The 17,691-nt window shown below is 37.8% G+C and overlaps 1 protein-coding gene across 1 annotated transcript in view; it reads left to right on the top strand.

Moving 5' to 3' along the window:
• Nucleotides 1-2,710: 2,710 nt before the first annotated feature.
• Nucleotides 2,711-17,691, top strand: part of LOC140160766 (SPRY domain-containing SOCS box protein 1-like) — a 71,520-nt gene continuing 56,539 nt past the window's right edge. Inside the window, 2 exon segments of the mRNA XM_072184065.1 lie at nucleotides 2,711-2,807; nucleotides 12,485-12,572. The gene's annotated coding sequence lies outside the window, so the exon portion shown is untranslated.

Raw genomic sequence — 17,691 nt, 5'->3', positions numbered from 1 at the left:
ATACAGGAAGGAAGAGACATTTAAACGGTGTTCAAAGACATTGCTACAGACCAGAATTATGATAAGCATAAAAGCAGGAAAACTTGACTTCCTTCCTTTTTCACTTCCTTGAAATTATCGCCCGATCATGCCGATGCGGCACGCGTATTTTTTTTTCTGCAACCATATCAGATATAACGGAACGCAATACGATAACACATAGTAGGCCTACATGCATGTAAGTATGAGGCTAGATATAACATGAGTTATTACCATTACGCTCGTATTATTTCCTCTTACTTAATAAAAGAAAAATTTTTTTTACTGGAATTAAAAATTCTACAACGGTTCAGCTGGGGTTCGAACCCACAATCTATGGATTCATAATCCACTGCCTACACCACTGTGCTATAAGGTGTTTGTTTATCATACTTACTGATTACGGAATAAAGTACATACACACAATGATACTATTACTATTAGTAGTAGGCCTATATTACTACTAATAAATAGTATATAATCTCCTAATCATAAACCCTAAACCTAACCCTAAACCCTGTGACCCTAACACTAAACCTATAAACACTTACCCAAATCCTATAACCTTATAGTATACCCTAAACCCTATAGGCCCGCCTAACCCTAAGACCCTAGCAATAATGAACCTTGTTGCAGAAAAAAATAAGCATGTGGCACGTGTGCCCCCGGCGTGTGCCGCGATCGCGTGTTGTAAGATTAATGTAATTATAGGGTATAATAATTGTTAAATTTATGATTTGAGCAGATCTATAATTTATGTAGAGTGTAGGCCTATATACCTGTATAAAAATTATTATACGCTGGGTTTTCATGTCTTGCGAGTTTGAAAATAGGGAACGCGATCCCAGCAAGATGGCCCTTCACGGTCAATATTTCTAATTCTGAAAACCAAGTCTGCTACCAAGAAAAAAAAAGGCAATTGAATGCCCACTCAGGTTGCAATGCTGTTATTTAGTAATTAATATACAGAACAATAATTAAATAATTATGTTAATTAAACGCTAACTGACGTAGGCTTGTGACGTAGGTCGGGTCTTCATTGAGGCCATAGTGGTCGTCCAGTTTACATGCTTTGTGAACTAACAATATCCTAACTGCGGGCCTATAACTGCTTAAATGATTCAACTTTAATTAGGAAACTGTCGGAGTTTTACACCTACAAAAATAATCACGTAAATCGTGGGATCAAGCTCAGTGGCGTAGTCAGTGGGGGAGCCAGAGGGGCGGTGCCCCCCCCCCCCGCTCGTGATGGCCGTCGGTTCATGTAAGGCCGTCGGTAGACGTAAGGCTTTGTCAGAAAAAAGGGGCGAATTTTAAAAAATGATGAAAAATTTGGAATTAAATTGATTTATACATAATAATCCTTGTGGTCTTATGTCTGTACCGCCTATTACCCCCTTTTTTTTTTGCTCTTCACTTTTTCAAACCATCTAGAACAGATATCTTCTTCCGCATTCATGACACACAGATTGCGAGATAAGATGAAACTTTGTTTCCGCCACACGAACACACGAGCCATCTGACTATAGGCCTACCTGATGACGTAATAGACATGACCAAATAGTACTGAACTGGGAACGTGATGTCAACAAAACGTGTAAAGAATGTAGGCCTACTCGACTGACTCGGCCGTGAAAGAATATGCATGTCATATCAGGATATCTGTGTATTCATGGAATTTCAAAACAGGGTTCAAAACTGGACGGGAGAGATCTAGGCCTATAATATGCCCTCCCGATCATATGATCTTATACTAAAACTCGTGTTCCAAAAATATTAAATGCTGATAAAGGGTCAATTTAAGGTTGTTGTACAGGGGGCCTATATAGTAGGCCTATATAGGCTATAAGTCAACAGAGAGTCAGGTTTGTAACCGGGGTTTGTAATCTCAACCCCTGGGGAGGGCACTTAGTGGAAAGGAGATAGCCTACGTGCGGCATTTTAGGGTGCATCATTTTCAGGGATAACTTTGTGGTGTCATTTTCCAGTATTGTAACAAGTCATGAGTTATCATGAGTTATGACTTGAGGTAAAATGAAGTAAATGAGTGATATTTAGTGACCTGATCCCATTGAATTTGTACAGTGATTTGGGTGACTTGACTTGAGCTAAAACATTAAACTGACTTGACTTAACCCGAATTTTGGTGATTTGTTACAACACTGCAATGTTCATAAAACTGGTTTTATGGTGAAAATTTTCTCCCAACTTTTTTTTCCGTTTATTTTTATACCAATTTTTTATATTTTTTTTTTTTTTTAAAAAATAATATTATTCCTTCTTGTGATTTGTTTATCATACATGATACTGCCAGGACGACGTCTAACCTACCATGGTCTAACTAAAGAAGTAACTTTTGGGTTCGTTCAAAAAGTTTTATAGGTGGATTTAATGTAATCTTAACTAACGAGATCGTCTGGGGCTTAAAATGCTGTTATAAATAATATAAGAATATTAGACTGACGGATAATAGACAAATAAAATTGATAGAGTATATTAACTTTAAGTGCTAAATTCGAATTTCCAGCTTAAATTCATTTTTTAAAGTCAACTTTATAATTGATTTTAAACCCTTCACCCTTTCAGAAAATGGAGAAGTCTTATGAACAAAAATCATAACCTATGAAAACCATGTGCAAACTCGAGGTGGCGCGCTGTACATTGATCAGCTGATTGCCAGCAGCAAATTGCGTGACAGATGCCATTCAAACGAAGTGAAAGTGGACCGCAGAAATAGGCGAAAATTGTCATCTTCAGTGGTACCAAACGGGCTGGAATCCCATCACAAGGTAGTTATAATATATTATGTATGATGTGGACGCTTGGGGTTGAGTGAAGCACTTGTCATCTCTTCTGTCATGTGATTGAGAGGGAAGCTTACATTTTGATTTTTACTAGGCTTACAAGTTACAGTACATGTACAGTACACAGCTCAGCTCACTAAGCTTGCAAGTTGCAATTCTTGAATGTCAAGCTCTATAATTAAAGACACAGATAAAAACAATTTATCGCGTCTGATGTCACTGTCAATTATGATCCTTGATTGGTTAACACAGGTTAATCAGCGCGTAAAAGGAAGACCGATCTATGATCTGGTGCTGATCGGAGAAAAGGTAGGTATACTAGGTGAATTCAAATTTGACATCAAATTGCATCGTTTTATATATCAAATTAAAGCCCTTGAGTAAACTAAGCCAAAACTGAAAACCTTTTTTTTTTCATAGCACTTTCCGTAGCAAAGTTACATCTTGTCAAAGATTGACTTTCATCAAAAAGATTCAGCTAGCAAAATTCCCCAAAACGGCATTTCGGGGTGTTTCTAGATCTTAGTCTCATGGCGATAGCAGCTTTTTTTAATGGAACTGCTATCAAAATCCATCTAAAATTCCATGTGCGACTTGATTATCACCATAAAAAATCATATATTTGGGTCAAGTGAAGTATAGAAAACATATTTATGTAGGTTTCCTTCACCCACCTATTCTCGAAAAAAATTCAAATTTCTATGTAAATATGCATTGTGTTGGGGCCCGGTCTCGGCGAATTCGCTGACTAGTAAATGTGTTAACTAAGGTTTGCCTAGGTTACCTAGAAAAGGAATAGCAGCAAATGGCGAAAAAGTTCGTACTTTTACAAGGCAAAAAGCAGCTTTTCTAGGCATTGTGGATATGGTGCCTTCACCAAAGAAAGTTTCCTACTATAAAGACCTAACTTTTGAGATGGTTTGCATGTCGAAAGGTGCAAAATTAACAATACGGCGGCCGGTTATAAATCCGCGTTCAGCAAGTCATCATCACGACACTTTGTAAACAAACCGTGCTCGAGTTTGATTGACAGGTGACGTCAGACGCGATAAATTGTCTTTATCTTTGTCTTTTATTATTATACTAGCGGGTACCCGCGCTTCGCGCGGGCCCCCGCTAGATGAGTAAATGGGAGCGGTTAGTAAACGGGATCGGTTAGTATAAACGATGGAAATGGTAATCATGTCAATTGGTATCGCTTTTAACAGCTCAATTATTACGCGGTTAGTGATGTGGTAGGCCTACCATTTGTTGCCTCTACTTTGCAAACGGCGTTCTTTCTTTCTTACTTTCCCGTTCTTTCTTTCTTGCTTTCTTTCTTGCTTTCCCGTTCTTTCTTTCTTGCTTTCCCGTTCCTTCTTTCTTGCTCTCCCTCCCTTTCTTTGTTGCTTTCCCTCCCTTTTTGTTGCTTCTACTTTGCCTTCTTTCTTTCTTACTTTCCCGTTCTTTCTTTCTTGCTTTCCCGTTCTTTCTTTCTTGCTTTCCCTCCCTTTCTTTCTTGCTTTCCCTCCCTTTCTTTCTTGCTTTCCTCCCTTTCTTTCTTGCTTTCCCTCACTTTCTTTCTTGCTTTCCCTTTCTTTCTTTCTTTCTTTCTTTCTTTCTTTCCCTTTCTTTCTATCTTTCTTTCTTTCTTTCTTTCCCTCTTTCTTTCTTTCTTTCTTTCTTTCTTTCCTTCCCCTTTTTACTTATTTTTTCTTTGTCTTTCCCTTTTTTCTTTCAGTTTCTCTTTCTCGCTTCTTTCTTTCTTTCTTGCTTGTTCACTTTCTTTCTCTCTCTCTTCTCTCTCTCTTTTCTTTCTTTCTTTCTGTCTATTTCTTCTTTGTTTTCGTTTCTCTCTTCCTTTCTCTTTCTTGCTTTCCCGTTGTTTCTTTTTCTTTCTTTCTTTCTTTCTTTCTTTCTTTCTTTCTTTCTTTCTTTCTTTCTTTCTTTCTTTCTTTCTTTCTTTCTTTCGTTCTTTCCCTCTTTCCTTCCCTCTTTCCTTCCTTTTTTCCTTCCTTCCTTCTTCTTTCTTTACATAGGCATAAATCCTGGGATGAGTAATAAATTCCTCAATATTTCGATAAGGGGCATGATCTACTGAATCACCTCCATGTTGACGCATGTATGTGGGTTCCTTTATTTATTTCGCTCGTTCTTTTTTTATATGTGTTTCTGTTTCATCAAGTAGGCCTATAGCAACATTGGGTTTCAAGAAGGTTGAGTTACATAGCGTAAATTCGGTGTTGGGGTGGGTATAACCCCCCCCCCCCCAATGCTTTGATAAGGTGAAGGGTCCGTACAATCACCCCAAGCTCACACATGTATAATAGATGTGGGTTTCTGACAAAATTAACCTCATTTTTGGCCAAACTAAAAAGTGCCAATTTTTGCGGCCTTCGATGCTAATTTGTTCCACTTTTGCACAATATAATTCACCAGTAGGACTAATTAGCTTGCCATAAATTATTCTGTCGCCAAGATGCTGGCTTCACTGTAGGCCTATTGCAAGAAATTGATTTAAACGGACCCATCCCCCATGCCATGTCAAGAGAAATCTACGCTATTGTTAATGTTGCCAAAAGATGCCGGCTTCACTATTAATATGCCTACTTCAAGAAATGTTTTCATCCCTCCCCTAATGTTAAAAAGAAATCTACGCCACGGATATTTAGCGGTTGCGGTTTTATACCATGCTATAATCTGCTAATAATGTCCCACACTCCCCATCGAAATTCATCACAACATGACAAACGAATAAACTCAAATTAATTTCCAATACCGTATATATGCCTAGGCCTACCTTGAATTTAAAATTTTCGGAAAGTCATCACACAAGTAGTTTCCGAAAGTCATAATTTGCATAAACGAATGCAGTTGATTTATTATTATAGCCGGTGCGGTTACCATGCCGCATAATGCCCACTCTCCGTCGAAAGTCACCACGAACGGATAAACTAATATCACTTTCAAAATTATTAGATCACTTGGACCATTTATTTTCAAAATACGTAACTTAAAACCACCTTTGTCTCAGCCATTAATTTGTTAGTTCCGTCTAAGAGATGTGATATTTTCCGTCTTAGATGAAACTGGAAGTTTTGTTACCATTAGCGCGTCGGGAAGTTGCCACGACCTGTGCGTAATCCGCGTATAGCAACGCAGCAACGGACCGTAAATAAGCGGGCCACCATTGGTTGATCTACCGAATAAATCCAAATAATTATTTGTATTTATTAATTTATCTATCTATCTATGCATTTACCATTCATCTGGAAATGCTAGAACTTATTTATTTATCTATTTATTAATTTATAATTTATCTATAATCTCCGAGATGATACCGATGAATCGATCAGTTCCTCTTCAAAGTATCGATTATCGGCAAGTTCCTCTTTAATAGTATAGATTCTAGACGATATTGCGGCTTCTGAATCTGACCCTGACCTGGTCCACTGCTTTTAAATGGCTTGTTGGCATTTCCCGAAAGTGATAATGTTTTTGTTTTGAACAGTGGATCGTATACATGATCAAAAGATACAAGACCTTCGTCACGGTTGATTGGTTTGGGCTGGCCCCCTTTTTACGAATGTAGATTGCTTCCTGTCTGTTGAAAGCATTTGTGTCCTTATCGAGGATTGTTGCTGCTTCCCATTCTACGATATGATTTCAGCAGGAGAATCAGGGAAGCAATCTTAATCTACATTTGGATTACTATGGGATGGTCAAGTATCAGCGGTCGAATTCGACGGTATCGCATCGCAAAATGCGATGCAATTTCCATCAACTGCTATGCACTTTTCCAAAATGCATCTAGCTAAAAGTACTATACATAAATTTGAGAAGTTCCCCAACACATCGCGATTTTCGAGCCAAATTCCACATCGCATTTTTTTGGCATTTTGACACAAAGCTAGCAATGTAAATCCCCAGGTATTAATTTTGGTGTTCCCGAATCTGTCAAGCTCTTGGCTTGCAATAGCAAAATTACGTCTGTCAAATCAACGGATATCAGCAAAAAACCTGACCTCTGACCATTGCTAGGAGATGTTTTCAAGTAGTTTCAATACCCCCTGAAGCTGTATGCCAACTGCGCATAAAAAAATTGTTTATGTTTACTGAATACCGGTTTCAAAATACCCACTTTCTCTCCCTATGTCGCAATAATGAGCTCATGAATAATTAATGAGGGAAATGTCAATGGCGACATTACACATAAATTTTGACTTCTTGAAAACAATCGTGAATTCTGATGGCTTTTAAGCATAAAATACAGCACAAACATGAATTTATTGATGATAAATAAATGATGAACACATACAACCTGTATTTTCTTGGATATATTTGATATTTTATTAATAGCAACAAGGTGAGTTTGGGAGGAAATGTGTGTGATGCGCGAATACCGAGATTTGATGACAATGACAGAAGTTGTAGATTCGCTACGCAAACACAAATATTACATCGCCAAATGCTACACATTTTTGGCTCTGAGCGAAGCTAGGCAGAGCCTAAGTGACCCAAACCATTAGAGAACCAATTCGGGCGTTGGTTTTTATGCTAAGGATGTTTGTCTCTTTGATATGTGGTCTTGAAATTTGTTTCTAAATTTTGCTTATTTATTTTTTAATTGATTGCACTCCAGGTGGATTTCAAATACTGTCGATAAAATATGATTTTTTGGTAAAAAAGCCACGATGAACGAGTTGTTTTGTGGTACCCGTAAAAAGTAGAGATTATTTTGGTCTGTATAATTTAAGTTGCGTGAATGTGACGGAAACCAACGGAGGGTGATTTCGTAAGATTCAGTTCAGATTCGGAAGTTATTTACTATTTCATAACTTTTCTTAACTATTTCTTTACAATTTAAATAAAGAAGTGGTTGAGGAATGTCAAAAAATGGTCAAGAACATGTCTAAATCTTGAATAAATCTGAACTAATGAATCGGGTAAATGAATTTCCTAGTGGACTATTTTTCCTTGCGCAAGTGCACATATGTGACACGATCAAGGGAAATGAGTCGGATGTCGCTAATATTGATTTTGAGATATTGGCAAAAAAGGTGTTAAAATTCTTTTGTTTTATATTGTTTTCAGCGATTGATAAATTGATGTAACTTTGCAAAGAAAAGTTGTATCAACATGAGGTTTTCAGTTTCTGAAAGCTCTAATTGTCCTCTTTAGAAACATATTTAAACCTCATTTTTATCAGGGTCGACATGTGACTCATTCCCCTTGATCATGTCACATATTTTTATGACCTCCATATATTTGTGCAAAAACACGGACCGAAAGTCATGCTGAAAATGTTCGTATTTCATCACACTTATTATAGTTTTGTTAGAATATAGTTAAAAACAGTCTATTTAATCATATTGTGGACATTATTTTGAGGAAAAATTATATTTTCAATGAGATTTTACTTTACCCCACTTCGCAAAATTGAACAACTTCCGTATTTTTCCATAGCAAAAGCAGTCTAAATTAATGATGTTCCACTTTGCACAACAATTTTATAATTCAGAATATCAAAGATTGATATGTTTTCTCTTGAAAAATAACATGGTTTTTAGGCCAGAACTTCTTAAGAAATTCAAGACCAAGGTTTATTTGATCGATGTTACATGTACGTCGATGGTCCCCGATCTCGCCATGATTTTGGACTGCAGCTTGCTTGTTTTGTTTACAAGCAGGAGGTCATGACCTTTTGGCGTATTAATCGATTCTGATCTGTTCTGATTGGATGGTCTCAAGGTCGTCACAGTTATGAATGAATAATTCAAGGTCATAAGGGGGGGTGTCTGGGGGTGGCAGTATTAAATAGAAAAGTTCAAAATAATGTTAGATGATGAACATAATAATAATTATTAAATTCAAATGTGACTGAAATTAGTGGTTTCAGAAATCATTGATTGCAAGTTGCAAAGTTTCATGTTTTACTCTAGGCAAAGTATTCTGCTCTAGGCTCTGCAATATTTAGGGGCTGTGCAATAATTATGAGCCCTGGGGGAGGGTAAAATTGGGGGGGCAAGACATTTTGGCGAGCCGAAGGGGGGGGTAAGCAATTTTGGCAAGCCGAGAGGGGGGGCAAGCGATTTTTGGCACGCATTCACGGGCGCCTTTTTAATAAAACACTCTAAAATGGCTCAGGAATACGGTACGGAACGCTTAAATATGCAAATTTTCCTGCTCGCTGCGCTCGCAACATACATCTAGACCATTTAAAGTTTGGAATTTGGGGTCCAAAAAATTTGGCCTGTTCAAGGGGGGGGGGGGCAAAGAATTTTTGGGGGGCCGGGAGGGGGGGGCAAGTGATTTTGGCAGGCCGAGGGGGGACAAGCGATTTTTGGTGAGCCGTTCGGAAATTTTACCCCCCGGGCTCATAATTATTGCACAGCTCAATCATGAGCTAAATTTTGAGAGAAATCAAAAGGAATGGCATTTACGACCCCCCCGCCATGTGGGCCCCCTCTCGCATACCCGAAGGGGGGGGTCAAAAATGTGATGAATCATTGCTTTTATATTGCGCATTATATATATCAATTTCAGTCATGTAGGCCATGTTATTAGGCCAAAATAAAATTTTGAAGAATGTCTCTCGTGTACAAAAGTATGGGAAATTGAACATTTAAAACCACTTTTTTAGGATGAAGGGAGCATTTTTTCAAAAAAGTCGAAAACAGGTTTTTATGTCAAAAATGGTCTCTTTTGGGGTGCTAAATCTTCTAAAATGTTTGTCGTCCTGAAATTTTAACCAAAAGCACACTGACCGTCAAGGCCCAGGATGGGGTGCCAGTTGGTGGGGGTGGGGGAGGCAGTGGATGCCAAGCACAAAAATGGTTAATTATTGCCTTATTAATCTGCTTCACATATATCAACATCAGCCATATTGGTTGTGTAATAAAGCCAAAAAACATTTCTTAAGAGTATCTCTTGTGCATAAAAGTATAGGAAACTCGAAACTTTAAAGCATGTTTTTTGGAAGAAGGAAGCACTTTTTATTAAAAGTGTAGAACAAGCCAGGAGCTTTGAAATGTTCTTTTTACCCACTGAAATGGCCTTTCCTGTGGTGCTAAATGTGCAGGAACCCTCTGGACCCCACCGGGGACCCTTAAGCGGGCCTCGGACCCCCGGCTGTGCTGGAAAAGAGCTCCACTCGCTATGCTTAGCAAGTTCAGGATTCTTTTGGGTCAGATCCATGTGGCTAAATAGTAATTCCCAAAATTAATTGATGTATCATTGTATGCTCTGCAAATGAGATAGCTACCATCCGACCAGATGTACCCATTGAATGTAATGTGTCACATATACTCAAATGATTTCACCTGTTGCACATTCGACTTTCACTGTCACCAAAAAGCACAGAGCCACAGTACCATTGGTGCTCTTGTTTTTGGAAACTGCTATACAAACATGTTTTTGCATACCGTAGCACAAACAGCTGTGCAAAAAAATTGACTGAATTTGAACCCTGTCAAGTACGGTATATAAACATTGAAAGTACATGCATCACTGGCTTTCCGAATTCCGATCGTGATCGTACAATAAATTGTCAGCTAAAATGAAGAAAACTTTGCCTTTTTTCCCCACCACATTTAATGTTACACAGATTTATATTCTTAGATTTATTAGAGTATTAAATCGTATTTCTGTTCATCCATTGTAGTAGAGAAAGGTAAAATATAACACATCATGTGATCTGAGACTTGGAAGCTTAGGCTATGGTGGCAAGTTTTCCGTGATTTAAAATACCGAATTCGCGATTTTCCGTGCATGGTTTTAAATACTAAATTCCATGATTTAATTTCAATTCCGTGTTCACATTCGGGGTAAAAAGAAGTTACTTGCATTATCTTTTTAGTTGTTTTAAGCCTGATATCTTTGAAGACGGACTTCATTTTCAATATTTCAACCTCACATCTCATTATTTGTTCTTCATTTTTATTTTTTTCAGGGGAAAAACATGTTTTCCGTGAATTTCCATGTTTTCCGTTTTTTTCTTAAATTCTGTGAATTTATCCGTGTTTCCGTGACACGGAAACAGGGTTCGCAGGTTTTTGCCGCAGGTGGAAAAAACCATGGTTTTAACCGCGGTTTTAACCGCTTGGCAAAAACAGTTTTTGCCGGCAAAAATGGCAAAAACTAAAAAAGTGATTTAAAGTTCCGATTTTTGATCTCAAAACGAATTATTACATTAAAAAATTAATTTCCATTTCCTGAAATGTGGTACATCAAATTCAAAATATTTTCATTTTAAGGACTTGATGAGACAAAAATAAGTTGAATGATTCATTAAAAGATATATGTTTACTGTTTATGAGCTTTCTGTGCACTTGTTAACATTTGAGTGACTATAAATGAGTTTTTGCCAGTTTTTGCCATTTTTGCCGGTTTAAACCAGGCAAAAACTGGCAAAAACAGGTTTTTGCCAGTTATTGCCACTTTGTCGGCAAAAACAGGTTTTTGCCGGCAAAAACCGAACCCTGCACGGAAAACTTGCCACTCTAGCTTAGGCAAACCAATTTTGGTTCTCCTAGTTTAATCCAGCACGAATCTTCAGGCAAACTGGTTCTTCACGGGTTTGTGTCGGATTTGAAACCCTGTCCAGTAAATCATGATAAACTTTTGATGTATTTTTTTCACTCTGGTAAATTCTTTATTGGTGCACAGAATCATAATCATGTGCTGCTCAGTTAGTGTAGAAAGTAAGTCAAGTCAATATCCTATCCTCCATAGACCCTGGAAATTTTATCTATCTCAAAAGTTCTGGCCAGCTATATGAACCAGCTCTTTTGAATAAAGAACCTTGTCCTTCCCCGGTCCTTCCGCATAATATACCATCCGTCCCTGTACAGTTTTGAGTCATAAGTGCTAGCGCTATTTTTCATGCTGCTGTCTTGTTCTACCAGGTGTCAGTGATGGGATGCTGGATGTGTTTCCTAGGAGTTGCTGTCATTTGTGACACAATGTGGCCCATTTAGGCATGAGGCAGCATATTTGAAATTGAGACAAAGGCAAAAATATAGAGTAAATAAACAATAAAATACATAAGAAAATAGACATCAGAAAACTTCATAATTTTAGAATAGGGGTGTAAGTTCACAGTTATTTGTCTAACCGTTTAAATGGACCACAATCCGGTCGGTTAACCGTGTAAATGTACCGTATGTAAAAAAAAAATTATTTTTAAAGTTTTAATGTTTTTCCTACCCTTACACAAACTCGAACCCCTTCCCAAACCTTACTACATGTTTACAAACCCACCCAAGCCCAACTAGCCTTGCCCCCAACCCCCAAAAGGGAACCCCAAAATCATACCTATATTAGCATGTTTAGTATGCATTAATATAATTACTTTAGCCTCATCTCATCAAAATGGCAATTTTTATAGCTAATTATAGGAAGGAGAACCCTTTCACTTAATTTTAAAAATTAAAAAAAATTCTAAAATTCTGAAAATACAAAAAAAAAATACATTTAAGTGCACAAGCTTTTTACTTCTGGGTAAGAATTTTTTTCTTGCATGCAACAGCTTTTTTCTTGCAGGTTAGAAATTTGATAAATAGGTCCATGCATGCATTTTGTATATGATGAAAGAAAATAATTCTTATCCAGAAGAAAAAAAGCTTTTTTTTATGTTTAAACAGTTAGTGGTTTAATTTATGCTTATGATATATTTTTGCCAGATTTGGACACTGCTGAATGCATGCAGGAATTTGCGGCACTGCAATCAATTTGTGATCACTAAATGGTTCTTCTCAGGTTTCAAACAAGGTGAGTGGTTTTAAAACTCGGTTTTGTGCTCGCCATAGGTTTCAACATAAAAAGTCCCAAGTTTTGAGATATTTTCTCAAAATATCAAGAGCTATCTTAAGAACCACTGAACCAATACTAGGCTTGTTTGTACTCGTTTTAATACATTTTTCATGCTGATTCCAAATATGGTCATGAAAATTTCCAATTTTGAAATTTGTGAATTTTTAAAAATGTTTTTGAAACTTTTTTAAAAATTTATTTTATGATCACTATCTCAGTATCTCATATGGCGCAAGAAAGACGACTCACTAATCGCGAAAGTCTAGTGTGCAGTGACCGCGCTGCCCAATAGTGGATGTTTTTTAAACTTATCATCTGTAGTAGACACTCGCATGGAGAGAGTTAAGCTTATTTCATCAATTAATGACTGAGTAGTTCATGAAGTTTATTTCATATGTGGATACATGATAAAGGAAGTAAACTGTAACTTGAAATGTTGAAAGAGAAAAACCAACTTTGTGGTTTTAGAACTTTTGCTTCTCTGTACCAGAAATAGCTTTGTTTAACCAGAGGCTGTGCAATATGTGATGTACGTGATGAAATGTTCTTTACAATGGGGGAGGGTTAGGGGGATGCACTCTCCAAATGAGTTGGTTTGCTAACTAACCCCCCCCCCCTCCTTAAAACCAACCCCCAAAAGAAAATTTCAACCCTACCTAACTCCCTCCAATAATGTAAAATTGAAAATTGGCACAGTAAATACACAATGTTACCTTAATTTTAGGCTTGAATAGTATACTTTAAGTGAAAAAATATTCACACTTCGCATTGGGGCACAGTGCAATTTGCTTCTGAAATGATTTGACCCACTAAACTTACTAAACTAATAATGACCTGGCAAGTTGGTACAGATTTGTTTGTGTCTGCATTCTGCATAATCATTATCTATGCCCTATATTACCAAGTCAAGCACAAAACCATTAAAAATATATTTGGCAACAATATAATAATTAGGTTATTTGCAAATTTAAGTAGGTCAAGTTTGCCAGTTTAGGAAAGATGTTTTGCACAACAAAATTGGAATGCATGGTTCACAAATTGTGCCAAGTATATTATTAGAGGTTAATAATCGCATCGGTTATTTGGAGGAGGCATTAGAAAAATCTAAACATTTTGCCTTTGGAACCGAGGAATATCCCGAGGTCCAAAGCAAAATGTTTAGATTTTTCACAATGCCCGATATATAACCGATGCAAAGTTATTAACCTCAATCATAACCGTCACTTTGATCTTTAAAATTAATAAAATAACACAAAATTTTCCTCAAAAGTTTGTAAAAATAAACAATTCTTACATCTTCCCTTTCCCAAAATCGATCAGGCTAAAACAAAACGACCAATGACAAAAGTGCGTATCAGAATCTGTGCAAATATGGTAGCGCGCAATCCAAATACGGCAGCCAGCGCGCGCGCAGTTCGTTGGACGCACAATACTGCGCACGCAGAAGTCAATTGTGTGCGACATTGGAACAAATACGCATTTTGCGGTCAATTGTGAGATATTAATGACCTCGATTTGCGTTCGCGTTTTCACAAATAATAAAATATGATTGGATCGCACGCATCGCGTTTATTAATGAGGTTATGAATTACATGTAGAATGACATTTGGCTCATTGCTAGTGGATTTTTCCCCAAATTTGAAGGTGAAATAAGGTGAAAGAAAAATAACCCCATATTTGACCTAATTTGCACCCTTATAATAGCCCCTTCTACAAAATTTGTTAAGTGCTAACTGTCTAAGCTTCAGTGGCGTAGCGTCATAGGGGCACGGCCCCCAATCAATTGTAAAATTTAGTGCAAAATCCCATAGGAAAATTGCCAATTTACCGCTTGTGCCCCCCACTCAGACCCAGTGCCCCCAATCATGGTTGGTGCCCCCCAATATGATGACCCATGCTATGCCACTGCTAAGCGTCCGGGCTAGACCCCACCCTTTTTAGTGTGCCTCATCAATAAAATTGGTCAAATGTTAATGTAAAACAGATCACTACAGTGATAAGTTGTAAAAAAAAAAAAGAAAATGTGTTTTTTGAGGTGAGACAACATATTTTTCTGAGGCATGGGGAGGCAAAGTGAGGTTTTTTTTGGGGGAGGGGGCCAAAATCTTGCGCAAAATGGCTGCTAAAAGTGTGTGGGGGAAGATGCTGACATACCCCCTCCCCTAGTGGCGCAGCCACAGGGCATTGTGCATGTTGTATGCAAAAATTTCACCTCAAATCCGAATTTGAATTGGGTAGCTGGCCAAACAGTAGAGGATGTGTAACGGTAGCTAGCACTATGGACCACAATGGCCTCAACCCCAATGCCATAGTTCGATAACTTCAATTAAACAATCATAGTGCAAAATTTGACCTCAAGTTGCGGAGTATGAGTTTTTGTACCCAAATTGTCAAAATTCATTCAATGAATGTACAAATTATGTTAAAGAACTGTGCCTTGATAGATGAGCATGTTGTAGGTAGTCACCACAGGTTTAGAACAAACATATTCAATTAATATGTATTACCATGCATGTCACCATACAGCTCTATATAGAAGCCCCTGTATTACTTTGCTTGTCACTATATAGCTCTATATGCTCTAGATAGAAGCCCCTTGAGACCTTAGTGTCCGACCAACACCCTGGCCTGGCCAGACTGCCCCCTTCCTTTTATACACATTCACCAGGTAGTGATCACTTAACTCCTGTAATGTCGTGTTCACATTTTGAGTTACACCTGGCGTACACTTACGCTGACATTGATAAAAATTCCACAAATATTTTTGCTACTCCTACATGTACCGCGTATCCACACATAGCCTACTCCTAGCACTACGCCGACCAGTTTCACCAGTGTTTCTGTGACCTGTTTTAACCGGACGCGATATGTAATTTCTTAGTTCCGACCAACAAAAGGGCAAACTTACACCGGGTGCCAGGCGTAGTTGCGTTCACATTGCAACTTACGCCTGGCGGAGATTACACCCAGCTCGCTACTCCTGAATTTTGTCAGCAGTAAATCGTCGGACGTAAGCCTGACGAAACTTACGCTGACATCGTTCACACTGCCACTACTCCTAGCAGTGCCTACCGCTACTCCTAGCAACTTGCGCCGACCAAGTTCCGCCAGGCGCATGTCCGGCAATGTGAACACAACTTAAGTCTTTGATTTTTGACAGGAGAATCTAGATTTACCTTTTCTTGCGGTGAAATTTATGGCAATGTGTACAGAAAGACAGACTCTTTAACGGATATTGCCAATATTGATGAAGCAAACACTTTAGAGGGTAAAGATGGGCATTCTACAGCAGTGTTGTAAGAGGGCATGCAGAGGTTACAGTCAGTGGCAAAGTGAAATTTCAGGGCGGGTAAAATCAGCAAAATTGCATAAAAAGTGGAACTTTCGTAATTCTTATATTTTTACTAGGGGAAACTGGGGGGGCAAGTTGTATATCACCCACAAACAAAATAAAGTGCCAACTTTTTTTAAAAAGGGTAATTTTTAACATTTGTGCGTGATACGCAAACTTGTATCTTGTTTGGGGTATCAAAAACAGCAAACAGCAACCCCCCTCGCATAAGTATTGAGTGCCAGTAGAAATTATGCACAGAATCAAGCTGGAAAATAGGGTCTTTATAATACAAGTGGGTCTACCATCTTAAACCATCTAGGCAGTAGAGACTGTGTATGCTTTTAAACAATGCTCTTTATGGTTATTTGGGATTGACTTGCATCTGAAACGTTGAGTGACAGCATTGACCACCATAAAAAAATAAAATTAAAAAAAGCGCAGTGATTTATAGTGCGCTACGCACAGGTACAACGCCTAGACGTTGATCCACAAGCCTCGATCAGCACACTTTACAGGTTGTCGCTGACCACTATAGTCGTGTTCACATTTTGAGTTACACCCGGCGTAAACTTACAACACCAAATTCTTTCATTTCGGATGTAATTATATCCACTTTTTTTTTAAACTTCAAAGAAATTCACTTTGTGTTGGAAATATGATTTTGAATTTCCAAATCATTATCTAAAACAATTTTTTTTTTACTTTATTTTCATTTGAGCCTTATCTGGTAGTTGATATTTTTTGGTGGCATACTAGACTCGAAGTTTAAAAACGTGATTTAAGAAATGTATTCCTTTGACAATGGTAGTGATGATGATGATTATGGTGATGATGATGATCAAGGAGCTTATATAGGAAGGAGAGGAAATAGATTATGTAATGCGCACACCCTAGACATTCCACAAATAACCATCGCAACCAGGATCAGCTCCCCAAGTTTCGTACGGGTTACAACGAGACAAATTAGCAGTGAGTTCCTTGTTCAGGGGTATTTCAAGCTAACTAAATTTTTCCATGAGAGCATACTATACACCGCCAGGGTTTGAACCCGCAACATCTTGCACCATAGATAAGAATTTGCATTATGTTGCCAATATGGTTATGTCATGAAAATTCATGATAGATTTAGTGATGACAAAAAATAAGAATTTGGGTACCTTATTCGTTCCAGTAAGCGCACATGCTCCAATAAGCGCCCACCCAGGGTATTTTCAATTTGCTAAAAAGGTACCATCAATATTGAAGTGACAGATAGAGGTTGATACAGTGAAATAGCTGGAAGACTACAAGTCCTGTGTAGACTTACAATACATTTACTGCATCAGAAAAGCTACTAGATTGAACGCCTTAGGACCCTTTTATAACATACATAAATTTGTCTCTAATAAACACCCCTAGGTAAACCAGGTAAAAAATAAGCGCCATCCAAAATGTAGCGTTGCATTTTCAGAGCTTTCAATGGTGAAATATTGGTTAGTCATTGACAAGTTTAATGACAACACTACAAAAACAATTACTATTAGTTGTTATTGCTTATTGCTAATTGTTTTACACAGTTTCTATTGGGCATATCTTTCAAGGTTAGATGTCCTTTTAGTTATTAAACTTCTAGAACTTGATAATTCAGGTGAAGGTTATCAGTCAGGGAAGGCACTATTTTGTTTCCTCATTTTCCCCTCATTTTCCTATAAGGCCCTTGAAACTTGATTTCCTGTTTCCCGTCACCCGCGCATGTTATGAAAT

This window comes from Amphiura filiformis, chromosome 9 (genome assembly GCF_039555335.1).
Source record: "Amphiura filiformis chromosome 9, Afil_fr2py, whole genome shotgun sequence".
Classification (NCBI taxonomy): domain Eukaryota; kingdom Metazoa; phylum Echinodermata; class Ophiuroidea; order Amphilepidida; family Amphiuridae; genus Amphiura; species Amphiura filiformis.
The sequence above is the reverse complement of the archived record's forward strand: the minus strand, read 5'-3'. Positions and strand labels throughout refer to the sequence as shown.